Source organism: Aegilops tauschii, chromosome 3, assembly GCF_002575655.3.
Source record: "Aegilops tauschii subsp. strangulata cultivar AL8/78 chromosome 3, Aet v6.0, whole genome shotgun sequence".
Classification (NCBI taxonomy): Eukaryota; Viridiplantae; Streptophyta; class Magnoliopsida; order Poales; family Poaceae; genus Aegilops; species Aegilops tauschii.
In genome coordinates this window covers 87,773,806-87,787,486 of record NC_053037.3, presented here as the reverse complement: position 1 = coordinate 87,787,486, position 13,681 = coordinate 87,773,806, and the positions used below count along the sequence as shown (strand labels likewise).

At 43.3% G+C, this 13,681-nt stretch overlaps 1 pseudogene; it reads left to right on the top strand.

Moving 5' to 3' along the window:
• The window catches only part of LOC109757133 (UDP-glycosyltransferase 73C4-like), a 39,270-nt pseudogene extending 26,024 nt beyond the window's left edge, over nt 1-13,246 (top strand).
• The last annotated feature ends 435 nt before the right edge of the window (nt 13,247-13,681 follow it).

The following is a 13,681-nucleotide window of genomic DNA, read 5'->3' as shown; positions in this document are numbered from 1 at the left end:
GGCCGACCATTTCACCGATGAGGCAGGAGCGCCCCTGAAGCGGAAGGACCCGACGCATGATGAACGCGGCGAGGAGGTCGGTGCCGGTGAGCCCCTCCTGCGTCCTCATCACCGTCACCCGCTCGCAGAGATTGACGATCTCCTGCGACGGGCGCCTGGGCGAGTAGCCCCAGTTCGTCTTCGCCCGCGGCGGTGCGATGGCGAAGGCCAGAAGGTTGATGCGATCCGCACCAAGGTTGCGGACGTAGAAGAAGGAGTTCTGCCACTTCTTGGCAGAATCCTCCAGCGGGATCTTGGGGAAATCCGCCCCCGACCGCTTCGAGATGACAGCGGCGCCGCAATCGGCGAACTCCCCGGCCGACGGGCCCTGTTGCTTCAAGGAGAAGAAGCGCGCCCAGAGGTCGATCATAGGCTCGGCCTCAACAACTAGCGCAAGACAGCCGAACCTGGCACGGCCAAAGCCTCCTCAACAAGCCAGAGCCACCCATGGCGTGCTACGCAATCCAGTCGCGGGTCAACTCCCGTCCAATCCAGGCCGTATGATGGGGACGAGACTTCAATCAACGATGAACGAGGCAACAGTGCCCCGCCCATGCCTCTGGTCAGCAGGAACGTGGCAACAGTGCCCCTCACCTACCCACTGACCAGGGCCGGCGTGGCTACAGTGCCCCCGCCCTCACCGCTGACGACAGCAAGCGGCAACCTGACAGAGAGCACTGTACGTGACTCAACTCGGCCACGCCCTGACGATCGACAAGACGGCGCACAGTCCCCCTAGGCTTGCGGGGCCCGCACCTAGGGGAACCCGGCGAACCACAAGCCCTCAGCGGGACCCAGCCCTAGTCCCCGGACACCGACAATACAGACCCACCGACTTGTAACATTACCATTGTACCCCCAAGGGGTTGGACTATAAAACCCCTGGGAGCCCACGATCATTCGAGGAGCGAGCGGGAGGACTAGCCACAAAACAGCAACACCGGGGAGAAGGAGCAGTCCAAGCCTTGGCCAGCTTCCTTCCTCCTCCATACAGCTCCAGGAGCAACATTGTACTATCGATCATCCAACTACACTCGGCAGGACTAGGGGTATTATCTCTCCGGAGAGCCCCGAACCTGGGTATGTCCGGCGTCCCGCGCCCGCTCATGCCAACCTCGCCTCTAGAGTCCACCTGCGCCCTCGAGCCTCCTCCTCTCTTTAGCCATCCCTTGGCATCTGCCATGCGCCCACCACGACAACCAGTGCAAGTTCTCTCAACAATAATAACATAATTGGATCATATAACTATCCCTCAACATGCAACAAAGAGTCACTCCAAAGTCACTAATAGCGGAGAACAAACGAAGAGATTATTGTAGGGTACGAAACCACCTCAAAGTTATTCTTTCCAATCAATCCATTGGGCTATTCCTATAAGTGTCACAAACAGCCCTAGAGTTCGTACTAGAATAACACCTTAAGACACATATCAACCAAAACCCTAATGTCACCTAGATACTCCAATGTCACCTCAAGTATCCATGGGTATGATTATACGATATGCATCACACAATCTCAGATTCATCTATTCAACCAACACATAGAACCTCAAAGAGTGCCCCAAAGTTTCTACCGGAGAATCAAGACGAAAACATGTGCCAACCCCTATGCATAAGTTCATGGGCGGAACCCGCAAGTTGATCACCAAAACATACATCAAGTGAATCACGTGATATCCCATTGTCACCATACATACGCACGGCAAGACATACATCAAGTGAATCACGTGATATCCCATTGTCACCATAGATACGCACGGCAAGACATACATCAAGTGTTCTCAAATCATTAAAGACTCAATCCGATAAGATTACTTCAAAGGGAAAACTCAATCCATTACAAGGGAGTAGAGGGGGAGAAGCAACATAAGATCCAACTATAATAGCAAAGCTCGCGATACATCAAGATCGTATCACCTCAAGAACACGAGAGAGAGAGAGAGATCAAACACATAGCTACTGGTACATACCCTCAGCCCCGAGGGTGAACTACTCCCTCCTCGTCATGGAGAGCGCCGGGATGATGAAGATGGCCACCGGTGAGGGTTCCCCCCCCCCTCCGGCAGGGTGCCGGAACAGGGTCCCAATTGGGTTTTGGTGGCTACAGAGGCTTGCGGCGGCGGAACTCCCGATCTATTCTGTTCCCCGATCGTTTTAGGTATATGGATATATACAGGCGGAAGAAATACGTCAGGGGAGCCACGAGGGGCCCATGAGGGTGGAGGGCGCGCCTAGGGGGGGTGGGCGCGCCCCCCTCCCTTGTTGCTTTCCTGACGTGCACTCCAAGTCTCCCGGGTTGCTTTCTTTCCAAAAATAACTTCTCCAGAAGGTTTCATTCCGTTTCGACTCCGTTTGATATTCCTTTTCTTCGAAACACTGAAACAAGGGAAAAACAGGAACTGGCACTGGGCTCTGGGTCAATAGGTTAGTCCCAAAAATAATATAAAAGTGCATAATAAAGCCCATAAACATCCAAAACAGATAATATAATAGCATGGAACAATCAAAAATTATAGATACGTTGGAGACGTATCAGCATCCCCAAGCTTAATTCCTGCTCATCCTCGAGTAGGTAAATGATAAAAAAAAAATTGATGTGGAATGCTACTTGGCATAATTTCAATGTAATTCTTCTTAATTGTGGTATGAATATTCAAATCCGAAAGATTCAAGATAAAAGTTCATATTGACATAAAAATAATAATACTTTAAGCATACTAACAAAGCAATTATGTCCTCTCAAAATAACATGGCCAAAGAAAGTTCATCCCTACAAAATCATATAGTTTAGTCATGCTCCATTTTCATCACACAAGAATGCTCTCATCATGCACAACCCCGATGACAAGCCAAGCAATTGTTTCATACTTTAGTAATCTCAAACTTTTTCAACCTTCATGCAATACATGAGCGTGAGCCATGGACATAGCACTTTGGGTGGAATAGAATATAATGATGGGGGTTATGTGGAGAAGACAAAAAAGAGAAGGTCTCACATCAACGAGGCTAATCAATGAGCTATGGAGATGCCCATCGATTGATGTTAATGCGAGGAGTAGGGATTGCCATGCAACGGATGCACTAGAGCTAAAAATATATGAAAGCTCAACAAAAGAAACTAAGTGGGTGTGCATCCAACTTGCTTGCTCACGAAGACCTAGGGCACTTGAGGAGGCCCATTGTTGGAATATACAAGCCAAGTTCTATAATGAAAAATTCCCACTAGTATATGAAAGTGACAACACAAGAGACTCTCTATTATGAACGTCATGGTGCTACTTTGAAGCACAAGTGTGGTAAAAGGATAGTAACATTGTCCCTTGTCTCTTTTTCTCTTTTTTTTTGGGCCTTCTCTTTTTTTATGGCCTTTCTCTCCTTTTTTTAATTCCTCACTTGGGACAATGCTCTAGAAAATGATGATCATCACACTTCTATTTATTTACAACTCAATGATTACAACTCGATACTAGAACAAAGTATGACTCTATATGAATGCCTCCGGCGGTGTACCGGGATATGCAATGAACCAAGAGTGACATGTATGAAAGAATTATGAACAGTGGCTTTGCCACAAATACTATGTCAACTACATGATCATGCAGAGCAATATGACAATGATGAATGTGTCATGATAAACGGAACGATGGAAAGTTGCATGGCAATATATCTCGGAATGGCTATGGAAATGCCATAATAGGTAGGTATGGTGGCTGTTTTGAGGAAGATATAAGGAGGTTTATGTGTGAAAGAGCGTATCATATCACGGGGTTTGGATGCACCGGCGAAGTTTGCACCAACTCTCAATGTGAGAAAGGGCAATGCACGGTACCGAAGAGGCTAGCAATGGTGGAAAGGTGAGAGTGCGTATAATCCATGGACTCAACATTAGTCATAAAGAACTCACATACTTATTGCAAAAATCTACAAGTCATCAAAAACCAAGCACTACGCGCATGCTCCTAGGGGGATAGATTGGTAGGAAAAGACCATCGCTCGTCCCCGACCGCCACTCATAAGGAGGACAATCAAAGAACACCTCATGTTTCAAATTTGTTACATAACGTTTACCATACGTGCATGCTATGGGACTTGCAAACTTCAACACAAGTATTTCTCAAATTCACAACTACTCAACTAGCACAACTTTAATATCACTACCTCCATGTCTCAAAACAATCATCAAGCATCAAACTTCTCTTAGTATTCAACACACTCATAAGAAAGTTTTTACTAGTCTTGAATACCTAGCATATTAGGATTAAGCAAATTACCATGCTGTTTAAGACTCTCAAAATAATATAAGTGAAGCATGAGAGTTCATCTATTTCTTCAAAATAAAACCACCATTGTGCTCTAAAAGATATAAGTGAAGCACTAGAGCAAACGACAGACTACCCCGAAAGATATAAGTGAAGATCAATGAGTAGTCGAATAATTATATAACTATGTGAAGACTCTCTAACATTTAAGAATTTCAGATCTTGGTATTTTATTCAAACAGCAAGCAAAACAAAAGAAAATAAAATGACGCTCCAAGCAAAACACATATCATGTGGTGAATAAAAATATAGCTCCAAGTAAAGTTACCGATGAACGAAGACGAAAGAGGGGATGCCATCCGGGGCATCCCCAAGCTTAGGCTCTTGGTTATCCTTGAATATTACCTTGGGGTGCCTTGGGCATCCCCAAGCTTAGGCTCTTGCCACTCCTTATTCCGTAGTCCATCGAATCTTTACCCAAAACTTGAAAACTTCACAACACAAAACTTAACAGAAAACTCGTAAGCTCCGTTAGCGAAAGAAAACAAAACACCACTTCAAGTTACTGTAATGAACTCATTCTTTATTTATATTGGTGTTAAACCTACTGTATTCCAACTTCTCTATGGTTTGTAAACTATTTTACTAGCCATAGATTCATCAAAATAAGCAAACAACACACGAGAAACAAAATCTGTCAAAAACAGAACAGTCTATAGTAATCTGTAACTAACGCAAACTTATGGAACTCCAAAAATTCTAAACTAAATTGGTGGACCTGAGGAATTTGTCTAGTAATCATCTTAAAAAAGAATAAACTAAATAGCACTCTCCAGTAAAAAGTTTTAGCTAATCTCGTGAGCGCTAAAGTTTTTGTTTTTTACAGCATGATCATAAAGACTTCACCCAAGTCTTCCCAAAGGTTCTACTTGGCACAAACACTAATTAAAACACAAAACCACATCTAAAAAGAAGCTAGATGGATTATTTATTACTAAACAGAACCAAAAAGAAAGAAACTAAAATAAATTGGGTTGCCTCCCAACAAGCACTAACGTTTAACGCCCCTAGCTAGGCATGATGATTTCAATGATGCTCACATAAAAGATAAGAATTGAAACATAAAGAGAGCATCATAAAGAATATGACTAGCACATTTAAGTCTAACCCACTTACTATGCATAGGGATTTTGTGAGCAAACAACTTATGGGAACAATAATCAACTAGCATAGGAAGGCAAAACAAGCATAACTTTAAAACTTTAAGCATATAGAGAGGAAACTTGATATTATTGCAATTCCTACAAGCATATATTCCTCCCTCATAATAATTTTCAGTAGCATCATGAATTAATTCAACAATATAACCAGCACCTAAAGCATTCTTTTCATGATCTACAAGTATAGAACTTTTACTACTATCCACATAAGCAAATTTCTTCTCATGAATAACAGTGGGAACAAACTTAATAAAATAACTATCATATGATTGAAAATTAGGATCAAGATGACAAGTTTCATGGTTATCATTATTATTTATAGCATACATGTCATCACAATAATCATCAAAGATAGGGGGCATGCTTTCATCATAGTAAATTTCCTCATCAAAACTTGGGGGACAAAAAATATCATCTTCATCAAACATAGCATCCCCAAGCTTGTAGCTTTGCATATTATTAGCATCATGGATATTCATAGAATTCATACTAACAACATTGCAATCATGCTCATCATTCAAATATTTAGTGCCAAACATTCTAATGCATTCTTCTTCTAGCACTTGAGCACAATTTTCCTTTCCATCATACTCACGAAAGATATTAAAAAGATGAAGCGTATGAGGCAAACTCAATTCCATTTTTTTGTAGTTTTCTTTTATAGACTAAACTAGTGATAAAACAAGAAACTAAAAGATTCGATTGCAAGATCTAAAGATATACCTTCAAGCACTAACCTCCCCGGCAACGGCGCCAGAAACTGCTTGATGTCTACTACGCAACCTTCTTCTTGTAGACGTTGTTGGGCCTCCAAGTGCAGAGGTTTGTAGGACAGTAGCAAATTTCCCTCAAGTGGACAACCTAAGGTTTATCAATCCGTGGGAAGCGTAGGATGAAGATGGTCTCTCTCAAGCAACCCTGCAACCAAATAACAAAGAGTCTCTTGTGTCCAGAACACACCCAATACAATGGTAAATTGTATAGGTGCACTAGTTCGGCGAAGAGATGGTGATACAAGTGCAATATGGATGGTAGATATAGGTTTTTGTAATCTGAAAATATAAAAACAGCAAGGTAACTAATAATAAAAGTGAGCACGAACGGTATTGCAATGCTAGGAAACAAGGCCTAGGGTTCATACTTTCACTAGTGCAAGTTCTCTCAACAATAATAACATAATTGGATCATATAACTATCCCTCAACATGCAACAAAGAGTCACTCCAAAGTCACTAATAGCGGAGAACAAACGAAGAGATTATGGTAGGGTACGAAACCACCTCAAAGTTATTCTTTCCGATCAATCCATTGGGCTATTCCTATAAGTGTCACAAACAGCCCTAGAGTTCGTACTAGAATAACACCTTAAGACACACATCAACCAAAACCCTAATGTCACCTAGATACTCCAATGTCACCTCAAGTATCAGTGGGTATGATTATACGATATGCATCACACAATCTCAGATTCATCTATTCTACCAACACATAGAACCTCAAAGAGTGCCCCAAACTTTCTACCGGAGAATCAAGACGAAAACGTGTGCCAACCCCTATGCATAAGTTCATGGGCGGAACCCGCAAGTTGATCACCAAAACATACATCAAGTGAATGAATAGAATAACCCATTGTCACCACGGTTATCCCACGCAAGACATACATCAAGTGTTCTCAAATCATTAAAGACTCAATCCGATAAGATTACTTCAAAGGGAAAACTCAATCCATTACAAGAGAGTAGAGGGGGAGAAACATCATAAGATCCAACTGCAATAGCAAAGCTCGCGATACATCAAGATCGTGCCAAATCAAGAACACGAGAGAGAGATCAAACACATAGCTACTGGTACATACCCTCGGCCCCGAGGGTGAACTACTCCCTCCTCGTCATGGAGAGCGCCGGGATGATGAAGATGGCCACCGGTGAGGGTCCCCCCCCCTCCGGCAGGGTGTCGGAATAGGGTCCCGATTGGGTTTTGGTGGCTACAGAGGCTTGCGGCGGCGGAACTCCCGATCTATTCTGTTCCCCGATCGTTTTAGGGTATATGGATATATATAGCCGGAAGAAATACGTCAGGGGAGCCACGAGGGGCCAACGAGGGTGGAGGGCGCCCCCCCCTGCCTCGTGCCTCCCTCGTTGCTTTCCTGACGTGCACTCCAAGTCTCCCGGGTTGCTTTCTTTCCAAAAATAACTTCTCCGGAAGGTTTCATTCCGTTTCGACTCCGTTTGATATTCCTTTTCTTCAAAACACTGAAACAAGGGAAAAAACAGGAACTGGCACTGGGCTCTGGGTCAATAGGTTAGTCCCAAAAATAATATAAAAGTGCATAATAAAGCCCATAAACATCCAAAACAGATAATATAATAGCATGGAACAATCAAAAATTATAGATACGTTGGAGACGTATCATCCATCTTGGATGTTTTATGGGCTTTAGTATGCACTTTTATATTACTTTTGGGACTGACCTATTGACCCAGAGCCCAGTGGCAGTTTCTATTTTTTCCCTTGTTTCAGTGTTTCGCAGAAAAGGAATATCAAACGGAGTCCAAACGGAATGAAACCTTCGAAAAAGTTATTTTTGGAAAGAAAGCAATACGGGAGACTTGGAGTGCACGTCAGGGGATCAACGAGGAGAGCATGAGGTAGGGGGCGCGCCCACCCCCTGGGCGCGCCCTCCACCCTCGTGGGCCCCTCGTGGCTCCCCTTACCGACTTCTTTCGCCGAACTAGTGCACCTATACAATTTACCATTGTATTGGGTGTGTTGGGGACACAAGAGACTCTTTGTTATTTGATTGCAGGGTTGTTTGAGAGAGACCATCTTCATCCTACGCCTCCCACGGATTGATAAACCTTAGGTCATCCACTTGAGGGAAATTTGCTACTGTCCTACAAACCTCTGCACTTGGAGGCCCAACAACGTCTACAAGAAGAAGGTTGTGTAGTAGACATCAAGCAGATATGGGTATATCTACTTGATGAAACATAAAGTCTGAAATATTTGAAAAGTTCATATAATTTCAGAGTGAAGTGGAAAATCATCGTAACAAGAAAATAAAGTTTCTACGATCTGATCGTGGAGGAGAATATTTGAGTTATGAGTTTGGTCTTCATTTGAAACAATGCGGAATAGTTTCGCAACTCACGCCACCTGGAACACCACAGCGTAATGGTGTGTCCGGACGTCATAACCATACTTTATTAGATATGGTGCGATCTATGATGTTTCTTACCAATCTACCACTATTGTTTTGGGGTTATACATTAGAGACAGCTGCATTCACGTTAAAAAGGGCACCATCTAAATCCATTGAGATGACACCTTATGAACTGTGGTTTGGCAAGAAACCAAAGTTGTTGTTTCTTAAAGTTTGGGGTTGCGATGCTTATGTGGAAAAGTTTCAACATGATAACTTTGAACCCAAACAGAGAAATGCGTCTTCATAGGATACCCAAAGGAGACTATTGGGTATATCTTCTATCACAGATCCGAAGGCAAATTCGTTGCTAAGAATGGATCCTTTCTACAGAACGAGTTTCTCTCGAAAGAAGTGAGTGGGAGGAAAGTAGAACTTGATGAGGTAACTGTACCTGCTCCCTTATCGGAAAGTAGTTCATCACAGAAACCGGTTCATGTGACACCTACACCAATTAGTGAGGAAGCTAATGATAATGATCATGAGACTTCCGATCAAGTTAATACCGAGCCTCGTAGGTCAACCAGAGTAAGATCCGCACCAGAGTGGTACGGTAATCCTGTTCTGGAGGTCATGTTACTTGACCATGACGAACCTACGAACTATGAGGAAGCGATGATGAGCCCTGATTCCGCAAAATGGCTTGAGGCCATGAAATCTGAGATGGGATCCATGTATGAGAACAAAGTATGGACTTTGATTAACTTGCCCGATGATTGGTGAGCCATTGAGATTAAATGGATCCTCAAGAGGAAGACGGACGCTGATAGTAGTGTAACTATCTACAAAGCTAGAATTGTCGCAAAAAGGTTTTCGACAAGTTCAAGGTGTTGACTACGATGAGACTTTTTCATTCGTATCTATGCTTAAGACTGTCCGAATCATGTTAGCAATTGCCGCATTTTATGATTATGAAATTTGGCAAATGGATGTCAAAACTGCTCCTGAATGGATTTCTAGAAGAAGAGTTGTATATGATGCAACCGGAAGGTTTTGTCGATCCAAAGGGAGCTAACAAAGTGTGCAAGCTCCAGCGATCCATTTATGGACTGGTGCAAGCCTCTCGGAGTTGGAATAAACGTTTTGATAGTGTGATCAAAGCATATAGTTTTATACAGACTTGCGATGAAGCATGTATTTACAAGAAAGTGAGTGGGAGCACTACAGCATTCCTGATAAGTATATGTGAATGACATATTGTTGATCGGAAATAATGTAAAATTATTCTGCAAAGCATAAAGGAGTGTCCGAAAGGAGTTTTTCAAAGAAAGACCTCGGTGAAGCTGCTTACATATTGAGCATCAAGATCTATAGAGATAGATCAACACGCTTGATAAGTTTTTTCAATGAGTACATACCTTGACAAGATTTTGAAGTAGTTCAAAATGGAACAGTCAAAGAAAGAGTTCTTGCCTGTGTTACAAGGTGTGAAATTGAGTAAGACTCAAAGCCCGACCACAGCAGAAGATAGAAAGAGAATGAAAGTCATTCCCTATGCCTCAGCCATAGGTTCTATAAAGTATGCCATGCTATATACCAGATCTATTGTATACCCTATACTAATTTTGGCAAGGGAGTACAATAGTGATCTAGGAGTAGATCACTGGACATCGGTCAAAATTATCCTTAGTGGAATAAGGATATGTTTCTCGATTATGGAGGTGACAAAAAGGTTCGTCGTAAAGGGTTACGTCGATGCAAGTTTTGACACTGATCCAGATGACTCTAAGTCTCAATCTGGATACATATTGAAAGTGGGAGCAATTAGCTAGAGTAGCTCCGTGCAGAGCATTGTTGACATAGAAATTTGCAAAATACATACGGATCTGAATGTGGCAGACCCATTGACTAAACTTCTCTCAGAAGCAAAACATGATCACACCTTAGTACTCTTTGGGTGTTAATCACATAGCGATGTGAACTAGATTATTGACTCTAGTAAACCCTTTGGGTGTTGGTCACATGACGATGTAAACTATGGGTGTTAATCACATGGTGATGTGAACTATTGGAGTTAAATCACATGGTGATGTGAACTAGATTATTGACTCTAGTGCAAGTGGGAGACTGAAGGAAATATGCCCTAGAGGCAATAATAAAGTTATTATTTATTTCCTTATATCATGATAAATGTTTATTATTCATGCTAGAATTGTATTAACCGGAAACTTAGTACATGTATGAATACATAAACAAACATAGTTTCACTAGTATGCCTCTACTTGACTAGCTCGTTAATCGAAGATGGTTGAGTTTCCTAGCCATGGACATGAGTTGTCATTTGATTAACGGGATCACATCATTAGGAGAATGATGTGATTGACTTGACCCATTCCGTTAGCTTAGCACTCGATCGTTTAGTATTCTGCTATTGCTTTCTTCATGACTTATACATGTTCCTATGACTATGAGATTATGCAACTCCCGTTTACCGGAGGAACACTTTGTGTGCTACCAAACGTCACAACGTAACTGGGTGATTATAAAGGTGCTCTACAGGTGTCTCCAAAGGTACTTGTTGGGTTGGCGTATTTCGAGATTAGGATTTGTCACTCCGATTGTCGGAGAGGTATCTCTGGGCCCACTCGGTAATGCACATCACTATAAGCCTTGCAAGCATTGCAACTAATGAGTTAGTTGCGGGATGATGTATTACGGAACGAGTAAAGAGACTTGCCGGTAACGAGATTGAACTAGGTATTGAGATACCGACGATCGAATCTCGGGCAAGTAACATACCGATGACAAAGGGAACAACGTATGTTGTTATGCGGTTTGACCGACAAAGATCTTCATAGAATATGTGGGAGCCAATATGAGCATCCAGGTTCCGCTATTGGTTATTGACCGGAGACATGTCTCGGTCATGTCTACATAGTTCTCGAACCCGTAGGGTCCGCACGCTTAAAGTTCGATGACGGTTATATTATGAGTTTATGTGTTTTGATGTACCGAAGAAAGTTCGGAGTCCCGGATGTGATCACGGACATGACGAGGAGTCTCCAAATGTTCGAGACATGAAGATTGATATATTGGACGACTATATTCGGACACCGGAATGGTTCCGGGGGTTATCGGATATATACCGGAGTACCGGGGGGTTACCGGAACCCCCCGGGGGTTATTGGGCCTCATGGGCCCAAGTGGTGGAAGAGGAGAGGCGGCCAGGAGGTGGCGCGCAGCCCCCCTTGCCCCAATCCGAATTGGGAAAGGGAAGGGGGCGGCGGCCCCCCTTCTCCTTCCTTCTCTCCACCTCCTCCTTCCCCCTTCTCCTAGTTGGAATAGGAAAGGGGGGCAAAACCTACTTGGAGTAGGATTGCCCCCCCTTGGGCGCGCCTCCTCCCCTTGGTCGGCCCCCTCTTCCTCCCCCCCTTTATATACGGAGGGGGGGACCCCATAGACACAACAATTGATCTCTTGATCTCTTAGCCGTGTGTGGTGCCCCCCTCCACCATAATCCACCTCGATAATATCGTAGCGGTGCTTAGGCGAAGCCCTGCGTCGGTAGAACATCATCATCGTCACCACGCCGTCGTGCTGACGGAACTCTCCCTCAAAGCTCGGCTGGATCGGAGTTCGAGGGACGTCATCGAGTTGAACGTGTGCAGAACTCGGAGGTGCCGTGCATTTGGTACTTGATCGGTCGGATCGTGAAGACGTTCGACTACATCAACCGCGTTGTGCTAACGCTTCCGCTTTCGGTCTACGAGGGTACGTGGACACACCCTCCCCTCTCGTTGCTATGCATCACCATGATCTTGCGTGTGCGTAGGAAATTTTTGAAATTACTACGTTCCCCAACAGACGGCAGTGAACACCCTAATGGATGAGGGCGAGGTTGCGGAGGAGTTGAGGGTGAGAGCAAAAGACTGTGCCATTAAGGCAAGGAGGGCTTTCGATGAGGAAGGTTCTTCATATAACAACACAAAGCTATTGATTCAAGAGATGGGAAACAAGACGGATGTACGTGGTTGATACAGATGGTTATAAGATCTCTTTTCCAGTGGGAACGTAAAGGGAAAGAGCCTATAGTACAAAAAAGTTGTCTTGCCCTGTTTATATGAAAAGTAGCTAAAGGGTCCAACTCAAGAGTAGTGAGGAAGATATATTGTTTTGAATGTACTGGTTAGTGCTCCTAGCTGCCAAAATCCATCCAAATATGCATTTTAGTCTTCTAAACTAATTTTTTGGATCAATGTATGTTTATCTTAGCAAGTGGAGGCACAAAGATGTGTGAATAACTTTAAATAAACCATGGTGTAATAAAAGCACATAAACAAAATGACCGTTTCATAAGAAGTGTCGAGACTACTGAACAATTATGCACAAGCATGGTCATGAATATTCAAAGTAGCTCGATGTGTTAAGTTCATAAAATTCAAATATTAACTAGGCTACGGGATCGAACATATGAAAGCTGTAAACTGGAGGAAATAGAACAAACCTGGTTTCACTACGCACCCAAGAGTAGAGCTTCGACAGATACTCTGCCACCCACATTTACTACAAAGCAATTGACAAAACATTATTGCACCATGACCAGTGGCAGAGCTTGACAGAAATTGTTGAGGGGGCAAAGCAGAGTTGAGGGGCCAAAAGGACAAATTCTGCTTAAACTTTGATAATACTCAATATTTTAGCTTAACAGGTAATGATATTTCACATAATTTCTCTAGGGTAGGTGTGGCATAGCCCCCCTTAGCCCTAGTGAAGCTCCGCCCATTTTGTGTTTTAGATTTGATATATCCATTTTAATTCTAACTAGGGATTGACATCACTTGGTAGACTGGGACAATTGGCAGCACCTTATTCGCTTGCATCTCCACCGTCGTGTTCTGCAGTTTTCTGGTGGATGACACAAAGAAGATGGTGAAGATGTATAGCTGCGATGAGTACGTGTGTGCAAAAGGCTAATTTTTCCCTCATCTAGGCCCTTCAAATAAAATTTCCTTCAGTTTTCTCC